The following is a 21,584-nucleotide window of genomic DNA, read 5'->3' on the forward strand; positions in this document are numbered from 1 at the left end:
TAAAAAAAAAAAACACAATGGCCCAGATTCAGGTAGATTTGCCCATTACTTACACATGAGCTGCTCAGCTGAATTTCTCTGCGCTGGGGCAATTTTGCCAAATTGCCACCTGATTCAGGAATCGTTTGTTCAGTTAATTTGCTCCTGTTTAAGGCAAAGCTGAGGGCGCAAGGCCGCGCAAGTCAAAGTGGGTGTGCCCCTATGTAAATGAGGATTTTTCGGCTCAGCAGAGGTTTGCGCCGGGCGCACGCATGCGCAGTTAGAGCGCTGCCGTCTGCGCATGCGTCAAACTGCGCCTAGCATACTTTCAGGGCAAATCCTGCTCAGCTGCTTGCACTGAGCAAATAAATAGGAGCAGACTTGCGCAGGTTCTTTGCTGAATTTCATCCTGCTTTTTCCAACCCCCCCTGAGCAAGGAAATTCAGCCCATTTTGAAGAGATGGCACCTCCCAAAGGAACTAAAAAAAGAAAGGCAAACTTCGTGGCTGCGGAGATGGACATCTTAATTGCTGCACTCCAGCAACATAAAGAACTCCTATATGGTGCCCAGCGGGCAAACACCACCGTTGCCCAAAGGAGGGCTATCTTTGAAGCCATAGCCCTGGACATCAATGCCCTGGGTAATGAAGTTCGTTCCTGGGATGACATTAAAAAAAAACTGAATGATATGAGGCGCAGGGTCCGGGATAAACTGGCTCTTATCCGAAAACATACCGGTGGCACGGGAGGTGGACCGCGATGTAAGATCCGCCTAAATCATGAGGAGGAGCTTATTGCCCAAACTTTTGTGCAGGAGCAGGTGGAGGGACTTGAAGGGTACGACTCCACTGTTGGGAACTTGGGGACTGGTAAGTTATTTTTGTTTCATATCTGCTGTGCATCATGGGAGGGGGTAGAAGTGAACATATTTGTGGGTAGAAGTGAAGATGGAACTATTATTTTTGTTTCATATCTGCTGTGCATCATGGGAGGGGGTAGAAGTGAACATATTTGTGGGTAGAAGTGAAGATGGAACTATTATTTTTGTTTCATATCTGCTGTGCATCATGGGAGGGGGTAGAAGTGAACATGTGAGCAGTGTGTTGCACCAGCAAAAAATTTCGTTTTGGTGTCATCCACAGGTGGTGATGAGGATGATGAAGCTGGGCCATCTTCGGCTGCGGGGCCACCCACGACATCCATACCTGAGCCAGGGGTCCAGTCAGGCCCCATGGACATTATGGCAATGCTGGTCCAGGAGGAGATCCTACCGGGGCCAAGTATGGTGGAGGAAGTTGTTTTGGAGGAGGATTCCTTTTTCCTCATCCAGGAGGACTCTGGCTCCCTCCAGGAGGATACCACCATCCCTGAGCAACCCACCACCCCCCCCGCCCAGCACGTCATCCCCCTCCAGGGCAAGCCCCTCCAGGGCAAGCCCCTCCATTGTGGACCCCTCCCCTTCTCCCTCTGTCCGTGCCCGAGCCTCTCCTCCCAGGAAGGCTCTGTCCAAAACAAGGCATATATCCTCCAGCCTCCGTGACGGTCTGCTGGAGGAGCAGGTCCTGCAGACCCGCCATATAGGGGCCATGGTGGGAGATGTTCGACGTCTGGCGGACAGCATGGCATCCACCTCCACCTCTGTGCAGCATGCCCTCACCCTGCATGCAGACCGGGACAAACATGTCTCACAGAGCCTGGCGGAAATAAGTGGCAACTCCAAGGCCATAGTCACCTGCTTGGTGGCTCAGGAGAACGCCCCCGCTTTATTAAGCAGGATGGCAGCTGCGGTGGAGGCCAACACCGCTGCTGTGCAGGCCAACACCGCTGCAGTGCAGGAGGAGGGGAGAGTTACCCGCCGTCATCAGCGGGATACCACCACCCGCCAAATGCGGATGTTGGCCCAGACCAACACCATCCTCGCCCGCCTGGCCAACGCCATGGAGGGCATGCAGCCACCACCTGCGAGGAGTCTGGAAGTAGGGGTTGATGCTCCTCCCCCCCCTCCATCCCCACCCCATGCCTCCTCCGCACCACAGAGATTGAGGAGCCAGAGCCGGGGCACCCTTGGTCCAAAGAAGAAATCCAAAAAATGATATATTTTCTACAATTATTATATGATCAGAATATGAGTTTTTTATTTTTTTTATATATGCTCAGAATATGAGTTTTATTTTTTTTATAGATGCTCAGAATATGAGCTTTTATATTTATTTGTAGTCCCTACACACGGTGAGGAGTGTATACTACAGTGTGACTGGTGTGTGAATGGGGGGGGGGGGGGTGGCACTCCTGCTGGAAAAGGGGTGTCACCCTCTGCCATGTGAAAGGTGTATGAATGGACAGCAACATAATTGGAGCCTTGACGCGGCGTTGCTGCTCCCTAATACCATGGGGTATTGTTGGGTCTAATCCAATTTGGGGTGCATGTGTCGTGTGTGTGCTAGGGACTACAGTGGTGTGCATACATGCATTATACTTGTGACAAGATCAGGGTGTGTTTAATGTGCAAAGAGACGTTCCACAAGACCATTCCGGATTGCTCTTCCCTCAGAAGATCCGGTAGTGTTTCTTGGGGGGGGGGGGGTTGCGTGGTTCGGGGGTAAGGTCATTGCGTAGCTCAATGTGCATGCCCCTTCTCTCAGCAAAATTGTGGAGAATACAACATGCCCCGATGATTTGGCACACAAAGTTGGGTGAATACAACAGGGTCCCCCCTGATTTATCCAGACATCTGAATCGAGATTTAAGGATGCCAAATGTGCGCTCCACCACCGCACGGGTACGTGCATGGGCTTCGTTAAATCTTTCCTCTCCTGGTGTTTGAGGGTTACGAAATGGGGTCATCATGTGAGGTCCCAGGGCATATGCAGAGTCACCTGGAAGGGAAAAGACAGGAGGATGTTAGTCGTGCATGTGCCCCTTGTGATGTCTGCATCATGGGGGGGGGGGCAGTCATACCTGACACCCATGTCACTCACCAATCAGCCAGCTGTCTCCATACATGTTCTGGTCAAACTCGGTTGGGATGGGGCTGTGTCGGTAAATAAAACTGTCATGGCTTGACCCTGGGTGTTTGGCACGGACATGCCATATGATGCCATGTGCATCCACAATCACCTGCACATTTATCGAATGCCAATGCTTCCTGTTGCAGTAGATATGCTCGAGGAGCCGGGGGGGGCGTAGTGCCACATGGGTACAATCTATTGCACCCACAGTGCGTGGGAATCTGTCTATTTCATAAAAATCACTGATTGCCTTCTGCCGCAGGTCAGCCGTGGTTGGTTTGATAAATTGTGTGCCCATGCGTCTGAGTATTGCAGGGATCACTTGGTGCACACACCTGCTCATGCTGGATTGGGACATCCCCGCCACCATTCCACCTGTGCGCTGAAATGAGCCACTTGCCAAAAAATGAAGGGTTGCCACTACCTTCACCAGTGGCTGCACTGCCTGTCCCCGATGGGTCGGGCTGCTGATGTCATCCTGCAGGATTGTTACCAACTCAAGGATGACTTCAGGGCTGAAGCGAAACATGCGATACACCTCATTATCACTCATCTCAAAAAGGTTGTAGCGCCCTCTGTAAATCCTCTCCCGTGCCCTCCTACGAGTCGGCTCAGTCAATAGAATATCAAGAACCATAGCTGCCCCTGGCATGTTGGTGCACAGATGTGAGGTCCCGAAAATGTGGGTGCTCTGCTTGTTCAGCTCGTCTGTCTAGGTGCTGCTGAAGTTGCGCGCTCCTGCAGATGACATTTGGCCATCTTTTGCTAACTTGCCCCTGCTTTTAGCAGGAGCAAGTTTGCCCGGGGAAAAAAGCTTGCGCGCTTCCAGCGCAAGATGCGCATCACACGCGCATGTTTCTGAATCATCGGCAGTACCTAATTTGCATATTCGCTGAGGGAATTCCATGAAGGCGCAACTTACACCCCGCGCAAAATTGCGCTATAATTGCGCCGGAGCAGCGAGGCTGCGTGCGCGGGAAAATGGCCGCATTTCAGGCTTAACTGGTTTACAGAATCAGCCGCAAATTTGCCTGGGAGCAAATCAGTACTTGCGCGGCGCAAATCACACTTGCTCCCGCGCAAGTGCTTCTTGAATCTGGGCCAATATTTTTTACTTTGTTATAATAATATCCCAATTGTATTTCTTTTTTTTATATTTTTTTCCTCGGTTTAGGCCGATACGTATTCTTCTACATATTTTTGTTAAAAAAAAATCTCAATAAGCGTATATTGATTGGTTTGCGCAAAAGTTATAGCGCCTACAAAATAGGGGATAGATTTATGATTTTTTTTTTTTTTTACTAGTAATGGCGGCGATCTGCGTTTTTTTTTGTCAGGCCTGCGATATTGCGGCGGACATATCGGACACTTTTGACACAATTTTGGGACCATTCACATTTATACAGCGATCAGTGCTATAAAAATGCACTAATTACTGTATAAATGTGACTGGCAGGGAAGGGCTTAACACTAGGGGGTGAGGAAGGGGTTAAATGTATTCCCTGGGTGTGTTCTAAATGTGTGTGGAGGGGGACTGACTGGGGGAGGTGCCCGATGCTGTGTCCCTATGTACAAGGGACACAGCATCGGTCTCCTCTCTCCCTGAGAGGATGTGGAGCTCTGTGTTTACACACAGAGCTCCACGTCCCTGCTGTCACCGCCGATCGCGGGTACCTGATGGACATCGCGGCCGCCAGGCACGCACATCAGCATCTCAGCGATGCGCCGGGCACAGTGTTTCCCTGCTGCGCGCCCCCAGCGGTGTGCGCTGGGAATGCACATAAAAGGATGTCCAAGGACGTCCACACGGCAGTTGAGAGCCGCACTGTGGACGTCTTTCGTCTATAGCGAGGCTTTCTAGTGGTTAAACAACTTTATTCAGTAAACTTACCAATTCACACTTATCAACAATTACCAAGATTACTGCCCAGTTATTAGAACTCGGGCAGCCAGTAAACACCATCTTTATTTGAACCAAACAGTCCCCCCGGGAATCCGAGGTGACTCATACCACATAAAAGGTACCCGCGACTGGGGAAGGGTGGGAGGGAGCACGTCGTCCTGTTGATCCGGTCCAGGGGGGGAAGAGAATGAGCCCCACTGCAGCTGCCTCTTTATAGGCTGACCTGGGTCTTCCAGCACCTTCCTTGTGATCCCATTGGACCGTACACACCTGCAACATAAATCTGGACACACATATATTTTACCAAGCCTAGCTAAAATTGCTACAGGTGTGTGCTGGCCACAGTCTCACGCAGGTGGGCCCCAATTAGTGCCCTCCTTTTAATTTTTTTCTGCATAAAACTTGTGAAGAAAGTGGAGAGTAGAGAGAGAAGGGGAAGATTCAGGTACGCGGTACAGAATGCACAAAATTATCTAAAGTCCCAGTATTCACCACTCTCTCTTGAGTGGGTATTGCTCACCCGGATAGACTCCTCTCACATGGCCTAGCAGCCGGGATGATGCAGGAGCAGTATAAGAACAGTCTCTGCCACAGACCGTCTCAGAACGAAAGATGGATAGTCAGGGATCCTCTGCCACAGGATTTAAGTCCCAAACGTCCTGCCTTACAGTAAAAGAGCCTTGAAGCCGATCCGGAGGACTGCAAGACAAACAGAGTAGTGGATCCCTTTATAACAAACTCACCAGGCCTATCCCGAGACATTAGCTTGCTTTGCTTGGTCTCCTCCAGGGCAGGTCCTCCCCTGGTTACCTTCATTAACCACTTAAGCCCCGGACCAAAATGCTGCCTAAAGACCCAAGGTGTTTTTACAGTTCGGGACTGCGTCGCTTTAACAGACAATTGCGCGGTCATGCGATGTGGCCCCCAAACAAAATTGGCGTCCTTTTTTTCCCCACAAATAGAGCTTTCTTTTGGTGGTATTTGATCACCTCTGCGGTTTTTATTTTTTGCGCTATAAACAAAAATAAAGCGACAATTTTGAAAAAAATTCAATATTTTTTACTTTTTGTTATAATAAATATCCCCCAAAAACATATATAAAATCATTTTTTTCCCTCAGTTTAGGCCGATACGTATTCTTCGACCTATTTTTAGTAAAAAAAATCGCAATAAGCGTTTATCGATTGGTTTGCGCAAAATTTATAGCGTTTACAAAATAGGGGATAGTTTTATTGCATTTTTATTAATTTTTATTTTTTTTACTACTAATGGCGGCGATCAGCGATTTTTTTCGTGACTGCGACATTACAATTTTGACACATTTTTGGAACCATTGTCATTTTCACAGCAAAAAATGCATTTAAATTGCATTCTTTATTGTGAAAATGACAGTTGCAGTTTGGGAGTTAACCACAGGGGGCGCTGTAGGATTTAGGGTGCACCTAGTGTGTGTTTACAACTGTAGGGGGGTGTGGCTGTAGGACTGACGTCATCGATTGTGTCTCCACTATAAAGGGGATGACACGATCGATGCGCCGCCACAGTGAAGCACAGGGAAGCCGTGTTTACATACGGCTCTCCCCGTTCTTCAGCTCCGGGGAGCGATCGCGACAGAGCGGCTATAAACAAATAGCCGCGCCGTCGTCCCGGATCGCTCCCCGAGCGAACCCGACCACCGCATGTAGCGGGGGGGGGTCCCGATCGGACCCCCCACCCGCTAGAAGGACAGGACGTACATGAACGCCCATGTGATTGTACGTGCCATACTGTGGACGTACATTTACATGCGGCGGTCGGGAAGTGGTTAAGCAGCTTCCCCCACTTGGATGAACAGCTTGGCATCCCCTTTAGAATCATAGGCCCCAGCCAGCATAGCTGGGCCTACTCCATGGAGATGCGACCTCAGACCAACGTGGTCCCGAGGTCAAGATCACACACACGTGCCTCGCGCCAGGAGGGCCACAAGGCGAAGGACCCCGAAAAATGGCATCTGCCCCTTAAGTACCCCTTACCGGCATGCACAGCGCTGCTGCCAAGAAGGGTCACTCAACACACCATGGTTCGCTTGTGTTCCAACATGGGCCTGAGGTGGTAACACCACCTACAGGCAACAGGGGAAAACTCTATCAAGCACAACCATAGCCAGAACAGGGGCTAATTTCAATGGAATTCAATAAAGTCTGAGCCCAACTATTGGCTCAGACACCCTCTAAATTTAGAATAGCGCCCCAGTCATTGGGAGCAGGGCGCAACATCCGACCCTCAGTTTGAATTATACCATTAAAAAAAAATCCCTACTGGCCAGATTCAGGTAGAATCGCCTAACTTTAGGCGGGCGTAGCGTAGCTCAGATACACTACGCCGCCGTAAGTTTGAGCAGAAAGTTGTGCATTCACATAGAACTTGCGCTTAAACTTACGGCGGCGCAGTGTAACTGGGCCGGCGTAAGCTCGCCTAATTCAAAATAGGCTGGTTGGGGGCGTGTACTATGTAAAATAGTAGTGACCCCACGTTTTTGACGTTTTTATCGAACGGCGCATGCGCTGTCCGTGGACATATCCCAGTGTGCATGCTCCAAATGACGTTGGCAAATCGTCATGCTTTCGACGTGAGCGTAAATTACGTCCAGCCCTATTCGCGAACGACTTAGGCAAACGACGTAAAAAATTAAAATTTTGTTGCGGGAACGACGGCCATACTTAACATTGGCTGCGCCTCATAGACCCAGGGGTAACTTTACGCCGGTAAAAAGCCTAACGTAAACGGCGTAAAAAAATGCGCCGGGCGGACGTACGTTTGTGAATCGGCGTATCTACCTAATTAGCATATTCCTCACTGAAATCGACGGAAGCGCCACCTAGCGGCCAGCATAAATATACAGCCTAAGATACGACGGTGTATAAGACTTATGCCAGTCGGATCTTAGGGAAATCTATGCGTAACTGATTCTAGGAAACAGGCGCATTGATACGACGGCGCACAATCGGACTTACGACGGCGTATCTGGAGATACGCCGTCAGAAGTCTCTGTGAATCTGGCCCTACGTGTATTTATATATGTTTAGAAATAATCTATACACACAGGTTTGACACTGTCAGTATGATTGAGGCTTTAACTCACTGAGTCTTTTCTAATCTTATTAACAAAGCAGAACCCTTGAAATAACTTTCAGGTTTTAATAAACTCTTACTAATTAATAATTATTGTTTTCTCAACTCATGGTACATTAGTGTGCACAGTAAGCTGAGACATGTGAATAAATAAAAACATAAAGAACGTGACGTACTTAGTGCATTTAACACCCAGGGGCTGCTCTATACAGCAAAATAATTTTTATTATGATTACTATTTTTATATTAATAATTGTATCGATAATAATGATGATGATGATAATAAAGGACAGATGAAAGAATGCTCCTTACAAATTCCCCAAATTGGTGGTCAGAGGGAGGAATGCTCCTTCCATTGGTGGTCAGTAACAAGAATGTTCCTTACATTGATTGTCAGTGGGAGGAATATTCCTTACCCTGATGGCCATTGGAAATAATGGGCCAGATCCACAGCCAGCGCCGCAAATGAAGTTACTCAAAACTTATGTCATTTAAGTTACGGCGCCCTAAGTTGGTGTCGTAAGTGCCGTATCCACAGCGCATTTGCGCACAAAATTGCGCTTGCGTAACTTAAATCCCGAGGCGTAAGGCGGGGTTATTGCAAGTGGGAAGGAAGTGGGCGTGCTTCATTGTAATGAGCCGTGACCCCATGCAAATGAAGGGCCGGCCGTACTGCGCATGCGCGCACGAATCTGCTTCTCACTGGGCATGTGCAGAACTTTGCTCGGCGCAATCAGTGAGATAGGTAAAAGGCCAAGCGTACTTAGTTTGAGGATCGCCCTGAATATTCCTTACATTGATGGTCAGTTGGAAGATTGTTCCTTGCATTGATGGCCATTGAGAAGAATGTCCCTCACAATGGTAGCTATTGGGAAGAATGTCCCGTCTAATGTAGAGCAGGCTGCTAAGTACATTTTGTTTGGCTTCCCTGTAATCAGTGTAAAGGAAGGTGGGGTGCTTTGGTCACATCACATCCCTTATGTTTCCCTCCTTGTTGGACACCAAGCAAGGTCCACATGAGAGGCCTACACCTGTGGTGGGTTCTTCTGGACTACACTAGGCACCTGTGGCAAGTTCACTTTACTACACAGGGGTACCTTTATTCTGTGCTGTTTTTATACGTACACTGTGTAAACTTGCACAGTAAACGTTCTCCTATTAACTATCGGGTCCCTGAGACAATGTACACCTTCTCTGTAACTTGCATTTAGTAGGGAGATACTGAGCTTTGTTCACACCTGTCCAGCGTTTTCCACTACAATTCCCAGTAGTGGAATGGTCTCTGCCGTGCACCTTGCATAGGCTCCACACGTGCACTTAACTTAACTCTTGAACTTCCGTACCTCTGTACAGGATGGGAACCCCTGTGGCGCAAATTTGCTCTTGTTGCTATCGGAGACAGACCTCTGGTGGAAGTAGTGGCAACAACATCTCCCTCGCTGCTAGAGTCCATTGAACCTGCAACAGGTGCACACTACCAACAGGCTGCTTTAATTGACTGTAGACTTCCTTTACCCATGTTAACCACTTGCTTCTACTGCATCAGCATGACTCTTAAGTGCTGTCTCTTCATACCCCATATTAGTGGCATACTCCAGCAGCTGGTGTCTTCGGGGAGAACCCCAAGTTCTGATGACCATTACATCACGACAGTGGTAAGTGACATTCTTCTGTTCTTCATGGGTATTGTTCCATCTATCACCCTTACGGCTCTCTGTTAAAGGGAGGCTTTTACGGGAAAAGGCAGAGGGCCCCCCTGATGGTCCACTCTCCCTTTTTTAGATCACAGGAGCTGTGGGTCGGACCCAGAGAGAAGCCAAAACAAAAAAAAGGGGAAAGTATTAAAGTGGTTGTAACCTAATAAAAAAATAAGATCCTGTTTCTTTAAAGCATGCTGTATATCACAGTGTGTGTTCTATGTAATTTTTCTCTTCCTATTTTGTAAAAAACCTGGTTGATCCTGCCATTTCCTGTATCTCCCTGTCTGTGCTGACCATGGTTGGCTGCTGATCCATGATTCCTATGGTAAGTAACGCATACTGTTAGACAGGTTTAATTGGTTGCCTGCAAGCTGGTCGGTAAGAAGGCTTGGGTTTTTTCCTTGGTTTTATTCTTGGCTTTATTGACTGCTGTGGCAAGTTTACCTGCCTCTGTCATCCCGCTGTTCTCCTCTGACAAGCTCTGACAGTCTCTCGTCTCTCTCTCTCTCTTCTTCCCTGTGAGCTTGAGAGAAGTTCCCCGTTCAGCTGCAATATGCAGTATAAATACATGTACCTCCTCTGGTTTAGGCTGCTATCTGCCATAGTGTATGTGATCATTTAAAATTAAAAGGCTAAATACCTTTTCCCACACTTCCGTTGTGCGGTCACGTCACCCATCTATGCTGACTGGCTGAAGTCATAGGGAAATCTTGGCCCCTCCCTCTTTTCTCTAAAGGTCGAGGAAGACCAGCATAGGGGGATCATGTGACTGCACAGCTGCGGTGTTAGAAAAGGTATTTAGCCTGTTCATTTAAAAAAAAACAACAACACAGTATTGTTACTGGCAGACAAAACTGGAGGAGGTACATGTAAAGTCATATAGTGACTTTACAAACCCTTTACCTCCTACCCTTCCGTCCAGGATAGCACCTAACTGCCTATTTCCAAGCCACTTAAAAGTGGAGCAGGGTTGATTATTTAGGGCTGCTCAGTGTAGCCTGAATATTTATTGAACTTCAGCAATTTTGGAGGGAGAGAGAGAGAGCTCATAAATAGTCTGATGCCGCGTACACACGACCGTTTTTCGGGTTGTAAAAAATCAAGTTTTTAATGGTCTAGAAAAAACAAAGTTTTTTTCAACCCGATCATTAAAACGGCCTTGCCAACACACGATTGTGAAAAAAATGCTCTAGCAAAGCGCGGTGAAGTACAACACGTATGACGGCACTATAAAGAGGAAGTTCCATTCGGATGGCGCCACCCTTTGGGCTACTTTTGCTGATTTCGTGTTAGTAAAAGGCGATTCGCGCTTTTCAGTCTGTTACAGCGTGATGAATGTGCTTACTCCATTACGAACGCTAGTTTTACCAGAACGAGCGCTCTCGTCTCATAAAAAAACATTAAAAACATTAAATGTTAAAAACGAAGTGAAAAATTAGAGCATGTTCGAAATTTTTAATGCCCATTTTTTACATCGTGAAAAATGCTCTGGAGCTCACACACGGTAGTTTTTAATGACATAACAATTTTTACAACCCGAAAAACTGTCGTGTGTACGTGGCATGAGACTTGAGCAGCACATGCAGTGAACCTGGAACCAGTCTTGCAGGAGGAAACCCCTGTGAGGGGGGCTTTACTCCCTGGTACAGGTTTCTAGAGCAAGCCGTGAGGAAGACACCAAGGTTCCAGCTAGGCATAGCTGGAGGGCCTACTTGCAGATCCATGTCCAGTGATCAAGTTGGGTCAAGAGAAGCTTAATGGAGAGAGAAAGTTGGTTGGAAAGAATCCAACTGCATTATGGTGGTGTGAATCTACATCTCCCCCACCAAGAAGAGCCTGGTGGATATCGGCAGGAGGCATTAGGTAGTCCTGTGGCTAAGTGAGTAAATGATGCCTAGTGCTGAAGGAAAGTGTGTAGCTCATGGTTTTTCATCTTAATGCATTCTATGCATTAAGGTGAAAAACCTTCTCTCATGCTGCAGTCCCCAGTGTCCCCGTTTTACTTACCTTAACCCGGTCCTTTTCTCCCCGGAGACGAGCACACCAGCTTTAGCTGGTGTCTCATGTCCTCCTGATTGGATAGATTGATAGATTGGCTCCCGCTGCTGTCAATCAAATCCAATGACGTGGGTGCCGGAGGGAGGGGCTTAGTCCTGCTTTCTGTGTCAATAGACGCAGAACATGACTCGGGAGTGCACCCGCACAGTAGTGTCCTGAAGGAGAGAAGAGGAGGAGCTACCAGCGCCGCTGAGGGACCTCAGAAGAGGATGATCGGGGCACTCTGTGCAAAACCAACTGCACAGTGGAGGTAAGAATGATATGTTTGCTATTAAAAAAAAAAAACTTTAGTTACCCTTTTAACTCCAGAAAGAGTACAGGTCCCCAACAGCATAGAGATCCCGTGGGACATCCAGTTTTGAGATGATTTTGAGATGATTTGGAACTGTTCCTGTGTTATTCTAAACTACCCCAGTAAAGGGTCTCTCTGTGTTCACCTGCTTTGTCTTGTCTGAAGTTTCTTAAAGGAGTGCATGCACAGCACATCCAATCAATCAACATGACTTACATCAGGCGATTAGAGCGATAGAGTGGTACAGTACATGTCAGGAAAGGTTTCACCTGCTGGTAGCGCTGCCGGTTCTTTGGATAGCAGTAGTGGTGTCCGCCAGCCGGTGTCTCCTAACAATCTGGAGCTGTCAGGAAAGTGTTCACCTGCTGGTGGCACTGTTAGATCTTTGGGCCGCAGTACTGGTGTCCACCAGGGGGTGGCTCCCGGTAGTGTGGAGCCGACATCATCTCCTGCGATCAGGCGTCACCTGAGGCTAATTGCAGAAGATGTGTATTTATACCGGCAAGCATTCACACACTTGCCTTGGTATTGTCCTTGAGCCCTGACCTGTAGCTGTGATCCTGAACCTGTACCTGTACCTGAACCTGTTCCTGTCCCTCCTGTGATCCTGTACCCCTGCCCTGCAGCCTGATCCCATCCACCTTCTCCCTGTCCTGTCTTGCTCCTTCTCCCCATCTGCTGATCTCCCATGTATGACCCTGGCCTGGCTACGTTTACGATTCCGGTATTCCCCATCTATTGTACATACTTGTTTGTTATTTGTGTGTCACTGTCTTGTTGTTGGATTGTTGTACACTGTTTGGTATTGGAGGTGTTTTTATATCTATATTCACTTATCTTAAGGCCCCATACTCACGACCAAACATGTCTGCTGAAACTGGCCCGCAGGCCAGTTTCAGCAGACATGTTTGGTCGTGTGTGGGCGCGAGCGGGCCGAATTCCAGCAAACATTTGCCCGCCGGGCCTTTTCCCAGCAGACAAATATTCCTGGACTTGTTTTAAAACAGTCCGCTGGAATTCTCGGACATGTACGGTCGTCAGTACAGACCTACCGTACATGTCCAGGCGCCCGCCGTCCCTCGCATGCGTCGAATGACTTCGACGCATGCGTGGAAGCATTTTAAAGGCGGGCCGCCCACGTCGCCGCGTCATTGTCGCGGCGACACCGCGTCATCGACGCGGCGACACCGCGGACACGCCCCGCGTATTGTTTACGCGCGGACTTCTGTACGATGGTGTGTACAACCATCGTACAGAAGCCCTCTGGCAGACATGTATGGTGAAAACGGTCCGACGGACCGCTTTCACCATACATGTTTGTCCGTGTGTACCCGGCCTAATAAACGTCATTATTTCACTTTACATTCGTTTGGCTCCCTCTGTAGCAGTCCACACGGTTCTGGTCACACCTGTTTATGACAGTACATTTAGCCCAGCATGTAGGATGCTGTCTGGTGTAGGTTATATTGCCATTGCTAGGGTCAATTTGTATCATTTGCTTTTTGCAGCCAACCAGCCAGGGAATGGGTGACTGGCAAAGGTGACAGTTTGGAGCTGTCTTCTAAGCATTCCTTCCAAGCCTCCCTGTCCAAAATATACACACTCCAATGCTCCCACAATTTATCCATTTTAGGAGACTCCACACTAAGGAGAGCTAGATAAAGTAAAGAAAGAGGCTTAGTAAGAGAGTCCTGGGAAAGAAGGCCTTCTATTTGGTCAACCTAGAGCATTGGAGGGTTCAGGAATTGTGACCGAGCTGTATGTCGCAATTGAATATAGCAGAAGTACATCGACTTAGGTAGACTAAATTCAGAGGAAAGATTCAGAAAGGAACAGGGTACCTGTAGGCGTATTGTCCTTGAACATTTTAGTCCCATATCGTGCTCACACAATATGGGATTTTCAAAAGATTGATTATGCCTTTAAGAAAATACCTTGAATTATACGATTTTTTTTTAAATGTGTGTGTTTCCATTGTACTGGTGCTCCAGGGACTCCAAAAATGTGATAGGTAGTCAGGAATTAGATGCATTATTAATGCATAATTTATGCTTAAAGGTGCTCCTGGATTTTGTGCGCCTTTATACATCTAGGCTGTAAAATGGTTTTACATGTGGTAGCAGAAAGTGTTTTGGGGTGCCTAATTATAAGTGTGCCCATGTTGTGTGAGAGAAATAACTTGTTAAATTAACAATGGGAAAAAAATGTTATTTATTTTCTTAATTTTCACAAAAAATTGTGACAAAAAATTACAACTTCAAAAAAGTCACCATAGCTCTTACTAAATACATTGGACTGTTTACTTTACATTTTTTTTTTCTGAAATGCTTCTAAATGCAAACGCGACCTAACATGGCATGTAAATGCTGCAAAACTGACGTTTTAAACGTGGGTTACTATCTGTCAAGTTTAATCATTTAGGAGCAGTTGTAAAAACGTCCTGTGTACATGGAGCCTTAGGGGGTATCTGTACTGAACTGACATTTTAAGGCCTCAAGAAATTATAATTTTTAAATATATATATATATATATATTCACAAGGAAATGGAGGAGAACTGCACACGGTATATAACGAGTGCCAGCAAACAGGTCTTCCCACCGACTATATATATATATATATATATATATATATATATATATATATATACAGTATATATATAAAAGAGAAAAAGTTCAAGATTTGTGCAGCAAATATATATATCATGGTTTGTTAACTTTCACAGAGAAAAAATAGTATACACTGATTTGAGTTATTTGTACCAAAGACATGTAGCAGACCTGCTTATCTGCACATTTTTACAACAGAAACTAAGAAGACCATGTTTTTTTTTTTTTTTCATTTTCCAAAATTTTGTTTGCTTTTATAGCAAAAAATAAAAAACCCAGTGGTGATTAAATATCACCAAAAGCTCTGTCTCAAAAAATGCAAAAAACATTATTCGGTCTCTTCTCTGTTGTTAAAAAATAATAATAAATTCATTCGAGGACAGTTTTGCATGTCTAAGTAATTGTTATCCAAAGTGTGACAGCACTGAAAAATGGCCTGGGCAGCCAGAAATGCCTGGTTTTGAGGTAGTTCATTTATTCCGGCATGAGGGCATGCCAAGATTCTGCACTGAGCTGAGTGTGCAGTCTTTAGAGACTTGCTAATAGGAAGGCAAACATACAAAGTCTGTCCTGCAATAAAAGCCTTTCTGCTGCCAACATTTTTTTTTTCATATTGGATAGAGAAATAAAAGGTATTGTAGAAAAGACATGTAGGGGAGAGAAACTAAGGCTGCACACCCCTGATTAATATACTGTGGAAGGATTCCCCCAAGGGGTTTTTAAGCAGCAATATAGTAGGCATCAAAGTACATATTAGTTGATAAAATGCTTTGTTAAAGTGAAATTATGAGCTCTGGTTACCGAATCAGTAAATTTTCCAAGTATAGCAATGGACACAATACAAAAATGATTGCTACATTACAAAATGTCAGGCATATTGAAACACCGACACATTTAAACTTATGCAGTGGTCTTCTTCAGGGAGATAATTTGCTCTGAGGAAATACATCAAACAATTGAGAAAGTTTCAGGACATTTCATCATACATTGACTTCTACAGGTATATATACAGCAATAATAGGATTTTTTGTACTCACCGTAAAATCCTTTTCTTTGTCGTCCATGGATGGACACAGCTCCTTTAATCTTGACAAGTGGGTTATGTTTCGTCTATTAGGAGAGGACTAGGCAGACATGTTAGTCATCTTAAAAGGGACCAGGGGGCGGTCCCTCCGGGCATAACCCCTCACCCTGCAGTATGCAGCTCAGTTCATCAAAAAGAAGTACAAACTTAAAAAGGAGGGGTGGGTGCTGTGTCCGTCCATGGACGACAGAGAAAAGGATTTTATGGTGAGTACAAAAAATCCTATTTTCTCTTTTCGTCCATGGATGGACACAGCTCCTTAAATCTTGACAAGTTGGACGTCCCCAAGCAGTGTCAGAAATAACAAGGGGTGGGAACAGCAATCAAAAACTAACTTTACCCCAAACAAGCAGAGCTCCTTAACGGGGGAAGTGCAAACTCAAACAGCCACCTGCAAAATCTTGCGGCCAAAGGAAGCATCCAAAGATGCATTCACATCAAACTTGTAAAATTTGCAAAAAGTGTGAACGGACGACCAAGTCGCCGCCTTACACATCTGTGAAACAGACGCTTGATGTCAGAAAGCCCAGGAGGCACCAATTGCCTGGTCGAATGCACCGTGACAGGCAAGGGATCTGCCTGATCCACCGAGAAATGATGGCCGGCGAGACCGCCAGGCCCTTCTGTGGACCAGACACTGTCACAAACAGTGAGTCCGACCTCCGGAACGTAGCCGTGGCAGACAGGTACACCCGCAGAGCACGTACCATGTCCAAGGTATGTAGCGCAGCCTCTTTGGGATGCGATGGTCGAGGACACAAGGATGGAAGAACAATGTCCTTATTCAGGTGAAAAGCCAAAACCGCCGAAAGGAAGGCTGTGGGCGTAGCACCGCTTTATCCTTGTGGAGGACCAAGTATGGCAATCTTTTAGAAAAAAGCATATGAGATGGACTCGTTTAGACCTGGAAAGGTAATAGCCTGTAATTTGAAAATCCATCTCTGCTCATGCTGGAGCAATATTTTGTTACAATATCCAACTCGATCGGGAATGTGGATCCGATCGAGGGCAGTAAAAGTGACCTTTGCACTCTATTGTCATGTTTGAGTACCACATGCCTGCCTACTGGTATTTAGTGATTCCCAATCTGCATACTGTAAATGTGTTTGGTGATGCAGCGCCAAAATTCTTGTTTAGTTTTTCCTATATAGAACGTACCACACTCACATACCCTGAAGTACACTATGCCGCGCGTTTGGCAGTTAGCAAAATATGTGGGCTTAAAGATTTCCCCATTGGGGAGAGAAAAGATTTTCTCCTTTCTTATAAGGGGACAATAGGAGCAGTGCCCACAAGTGAAGGAACCATATGATGGGCAATGTTTCCTTCTTGATTCCCTTATACTCACTTTGAACCAACCAATCTTTGATAAATGTAGCTTGTTTGTAGGTTATAAATGGAGTCACAGACCCAAAATGTTGAATTTTAGGATCATCCGTGCGTATGGTCCAATGACTTTGAATGATTTCTTTGATTTTCTTATGCTGTTTTGAAAAGTGCATTATTAACCTTGTCAGATCAGAATCAGAATTGTTTTGGGATTTGTGCTTAAATAGAAGTTCTTATCGTGATTTATTAATTGTTTTTTATTATAAGATTTACGCAGACAAGAACGACTATACCCTCTTTCCAGCAATCTATTTCGGAGATTCCCAGCCTCTTCCCTGAAGAGGGTATCATTGGAACAATTCCTGCATAAACGCAAATATTGTCCATATGGAATGGAATTTTTCAAAGGAGTTGAATGGAAGCTATCTGCATGCAGCACAGTGTTACCAGTAGTATTCTTGCGGAACAGAGTGCTGCATAGTTTCCCTTCTGAATTTTGATTCACTTGGACATCTAGAAATGTGATAGTTTCTTGATCATGGATCATGGTTAATTTTAGGTTGTAATCATTTATATTGATCTTCTGAAAGAACTCTAACAGGGTGTCCTCTGGCCCTCCCATATAATGAAGACGTCGTCAATGTACCGGAGCCATGTGGAAACATGGCTCATGTACTCTGCAAGTTCCTCGCTACTGAGAAGGGATCGTTTCCACTCCCCCAGGTACAGGTTGGCATAGGATGGGGCACAACAAGTCCCCATTGCTACACCCTGCACCTGGAGGTAGTAGGAACCATCAAAAGTAAAGACATTATAGTTAAGAATGCACTCTAAACCGCTAAGGATAAACTCATTCAGAGCCCTATCATGGCAAGGGGCATGTTGGCGACTCCTCTGTATAGCTGCCAATCCCCTGCTATGTGGAATGGAGCTATAAAGGGCCTCCACATCAATCTTAACAAGAATCGAATCCGGAGGGATGATTAGTTTATCAATTGTCTGCAAATAATTAATGGTATCCTTAAGCAAAGAGGGCATAGTAAAAAAAAATGGTTTCAAATAAACATCAATAACTCTACTTAAATTCTCGAAAATACCTCCATTTCCGGAAACTATCGTCACCCTGTTGGGCTCACAAGGTTCTTATATATTTTGGGTAGACTATAGAAAGTAGCCAACCTCGGAAACAATTAGTGCTTCCTCGTATGCCTGGTCTACTATGATGTAAAATTGCATATTAAATTGGTAAGCATAGCAGGGATAGGTCTATACCAATCTTTATTATTTAAAATCTTCAGACACATTGATTTGTAGAAATGATTTTCCATAAGGACATTTCCACCTTTATCCGAAAGTTTTATTACGATTGATTCATTATTTCGCAAAGATTCCAAGTCTCTTTTCCTCAATGGATACATCTAGAGGAGAATTTTTCTTACGTGGCAATTTACAGATATCTTTTAGTGTTTGTTTTAAAAAAGTAGATACACTAGGATTTGTATTCAGTGAAGGAAACTTTGTAGAGGGTTTTTCAAATAAAGTCATCGGATTTTGTGTAGATTTGTTTATGTCTTCAAACACCTATCCAGATCTATCTAGTCAACTGTGTTGTTTTTTTGGAAGAGAGTGAAATCCCACAAAGCTTTAAATGCCCTCATACTGTATTGAGACCAATCAGTAGTATCTATTTCTATGTTGGTTTTCGCATATGTCCATTTTAGCAACAGTTTGCGTACAAAATGTTGTAAATCAGTAACAACCTCAAAAAGATCAAAATTCTCTAGGGTGCAAAAGCTTAGTCCTCTGGACAGTACCTGTATCTCAGTTTGAGTTATAGGAATTGCAGATAATTTGATCATATTTAATTGTCTGGTTGGACCCGTACTTCATACAGATCCAACCCTTTTTCCTCTTCTTTTCACCTGGGGGGAACACGACCACCCCCCCCCCCCGTATTGTGTTTAAAGGTATTTGTATTTGTGGTTTAAGCCGTCCTGTGGAGTGGAAAGGATCTGTCCGTACTAATGGCGGAAGATGTTCACTAGGAAAGGCATTATAGACATATTCTGAATCCGTATCTATGATTCGTTTCTTACTGTCTTGCTCAAATGAACCTCTATAATTGCGACTTCTCTTCTGTCTCCCGTGGCCTCATTGTGGAAAATTGTGGCCTCGGACTACAGAGGAGGAAGTATTTGGTTTAGAAGGATTGGCAAATTTTCCAAATTGTTGCTGATCTCCAGATTGATACAGATCTTTTTGACTGTGCATTATTTGCATTCCATTTGTATGCGCTCCTCTCCGAAAATTCAGATCTTTATCTTTCTTTTGGAAAATATTTTTGTTTAAGGTTGACAAATGACCTTTTAAATTTGTCTCTAGTTTAAAATATAAGGCCCAAAAAGCCTGGTATGGATTGGGTGGACCCCACATTGTTTTTTTGTCGATTTTTTTTATTTGCTGGCAATTCTTTTTTTACATTCAGCTGTCAACAGGTAAGCCTGCTGACAGCTGATGACTCATCAGTTGTTAAGGACGCGTGTGTTATGGAGAAGAAAACAAAACATGCAAGTTGCAAAACGCATCTAAAACACAACAATTGCATTTTTGGTGTGGGTCCATTAAAGTGTATTACACGCAAAATGCAATCTGCTGTGGGAAAAAAGTCCCTAACCTTTTTGAAAAATTAACTGGCATAGGATTTAAGGTGAAAAAACGCAAAGCTTTACAACCCCTTTAAGTTATATTCTTACTAATCTCAGGTGACCCTTGTTTTGATTGGTAAAACTTGTTTGTAAGAAAAATAAAGGAAAACTAAACCAGTTTGAGGTGAGGGAACAATACAGTAGAGTGGAGTTGAGAATGAGGAATATTTCCAGAGAGGATATTTATAGGGCAAACTCCTCAAAGAGACAACAATGTTTTATCAAAACCCAGAGGTAGGAAATGCTCAAACCACGGACTCCACAAGGCTTCCTTATTTGGATATATTGTCAAGAAAGATTGCTTCTGTTTTTAGAAGAAAAAAAAAAATTTTTTTGAGGGGATATTTATTATAGCAAAAAGTAAAAAAAATTAGTATTTTTTTCAAAATTGGCGATTTTTTTTGTTTATAGCGCAAGAAAAATAAAAACCGCAGATGTGATCAAATACCACCAAAAGAAAGCTCTATTTGTGGGGAAAAAAAGGACATCAATTTTGTTTGGATGCAGCGCTGCACGGCCGTGCAATTGTCAGTTAAAGGGACACAGTGCCGTATCGCAAAAAATGGCCTGGTCATTAAAGTGGAGTTTCACCCTAAAGTCTGATTCCTCCCCACCTCTGGTGCCACAATCCTTTACCACTTCCGCGAGTCTCGGCCTCGGCCTGTGATGTCACCGCGGGGCTCCCTCATCGTCCCCCGGCCCCCAGGCCAATAAGAGAGAGGAACTGGGCCTCGCACATGCGCAGTAGGGTTCCCGGCATGAAGCCGAAAGGCTATACTGCCGGGTTGCCTTACCCGCAATGGTGGCGGCAGCACCCGACAGCTGATGGAAACATCAGCTGTGGTGCCGACATTGAGGAACTCCAGGACAGGAAAGTGTCCTAGTATCAGAAGCCAGCAGCTGCAGTATATGTAGCTGCTGGCTTTACATTTTTTTTTTGGCCAGGACACCTCTATAAGGGGGCAAATCTCCTGGTCCTTAAGTGGTTAAAGCAGAAATAAACTTGCATGGCATGTTTAACCAGTTCCCTACCGAGCCATAATAATATGACGTCGGCAGGAACTGTCTGTCCTTCAGAGTGGACGTCATATGATGTCCTGTGCATCCCGGCCACAAGGGGGCGCGCGCGGCAAAGCTTGTGACCCAGTGCGTGTGCCCGGCGGTCGCGATGTCCGCCAGGTACCCGCGATTGCCGGCAAACACGGCAGGAGTGTGGATCTGTGTGTGTGTAAACACACAGATCCACCTCCTGTCAGAGGTGAGGAGACCGATGTGTGTTCCCAGTACAGAGGAACACAGATCGGTCTCCTCCCCTTGTGAGTCCCCCTGCCCCTACAGTTAGAAATCACTCCCAGGGAACATATTAACCCCTTCAGCGCCCCCTAGTGTTAACCCCTTCCCTGCCGGTCACATTTACACAGTAATCAGTGCGGTTTTATAGCACTAATCGCTGTATAAATGTGAATGGTCCCAAAAAAGTGTCAAAGTGTCCAATATGTCCGCCGCAACTTCACGGTCACAATAAAAATCGCAGATTGCTGCCATTATTAGTAAAAAAAATAATAAATAAAAATGCCATAAATCTATCCCCTATTTTGTAGACGCTATAACTTTTGCGCAAACCAATCAATATACACTTATTGCGATTTTTTTTTACCAAAAATATGTAGAAGAATGCGTATCAGTCTAAACTGAGGATTTTTTTTTTTAAATGTTGATTAAATCAAAAAGTAAAAAATATGGTGCTTTTTCAAAATTGTTGCTCTTCTTTTGTTTGTAGCGCAAAAAATAAAAACTGCAGAGATGAT

This window comes from Rana temporaria, chromosome 2 (assembly GCF_905171775.1).
Source record: "Rana temporaria chromosome 2, aRanTem1.1, whole genome shotgun sequence".
Taxonomy (NCBI): Eukaryota; Metazoa; Chordata; class Amphibia; order Anura; family Ranidae; genus Rana; species Rana temporaria.